Genomic DNA, 1,438 nt, shown 5'->3' with positions numbered 1-1,438 from the left:
ATATCCATCTAAAAAACAAAAATATTTGTACCCAGCAAGTCTATCTACTATTTGGTCTAAAAATGGTAAAGGGAAGTGATCTTTCCTAGTGACAGTGTTTAATTTTTGATAAGCAATGCAAATACGCCACCTAGTAACTTGTTTGATAGATATTAATTCCTTATTTTCTTTTGTTTCAAACATCACTCCTCCTTTCTGAGGAACACAATGAATTGGACTTACCCAAGCACTATCTGAAATAGGATATATAATTTCAGTGTCCAACCATTTCAAAATTTCCTTTTTGACTACTTATTTCATCATTAGGTTTAATCTCCTTTGTGGATCAACTCTTGGTTTATATTTTTCATCTAGTATAATTCTGTACATACAGATCGAAGGACTGAGTCCCTTAATATCAGCTAAGGTCCAACCAAAAGCTTTCTTATATCTTTTTAATGTATCCAAAAGTCTTTGCTCTTGCAAATCATTTAGTTCTGAAGATATAATAACAGGTAATGTAGATGTGTTTCCCAGAAACACATACTTTAATTCAAGTGGTTTGGTAATGTTTTCAATTCAAGTTCCGGTGGTTGTATAATTAAAGGAAATAGATTCTTATCAGCATTTTCTGTGATATCCAGCATCTCAAATCTTCCCTGAACATAATATAATTTTTCATTTTCTATTTCGTCCAAAATAACTTCATCACTGTCTTCAAATTGTTCTTTCTCTTCAAAATATTCTTCAAAATGCTTGTTCAATAGATGTCACTAATTTCCATGCAAAAACATTCATTATCTCTTTCAAAAGTAGGGTATTTCATAGATTTTGCAATGTTAAAAGTCACTTCTTGATCATTAACTCTCATAGTTAATTCTCCCTTTTGAACATCTATCATAGCTTTTCCAGTAGCTAAAAACGGTCTCCTTAAAATTATAGGTATTTATTCATCATCCTCCATATCTAAAATAATGAAATCCACAAGAAAGATAAATTTATCAACTTTTACTAACACATCTTCTATAACTCCCTTAGGATGTAACTGAACGATCCGCTAACTGAAGAGTTACAGAAGTAGGTGAGACTTCTCCTAATCCTAATTTTTTGATAATTGATAGAGGCATAAGATTAATGTTGGCTCTCAAATCACATAAAGCTCTTCCATAAAATTTAGATTAATGCTGACTCCCAAATCACATAAAGCTCTTCCATAGAATTTTTCACCGATAGCACATGGTATAGTGAAACTACCAGGATCTTTTAATTTTTCAAGAAGCTTTTTCTGAATAATTGCACTACATTCTTTGCTAAGTGCAACAGTTTCGTTATCTGTGAACTTTCTTTTCTTATTCAAAATATCTTTCATAAACTTCACATAATTGGGCATTTTCTCTAAAGCTTTTACTAAAGGAATAAAACAACAACAACAACAACAACAAAGCCTTAATCCCACTAC

The sequence above is a fragment of the Phalaenopsis equestris genome, unplaced genomic scaffold, assembly GCF_001263595.1.
Source record: "Phalaenopsis equestris unplaced genomic scaffold, ASM126359v1 Scaffold234892, whole genome shotgun sequence".
Taxonomy (NCBI): Eukaryota; Viridiplantae; Streptophyta; class Magnoliopsida; order Asparagales; family Orchidaceae; genus Phalaenopsis; species Phalaenopsis equestris.
Note: the sequence above shows the minus strand (reverse complement) of the source record.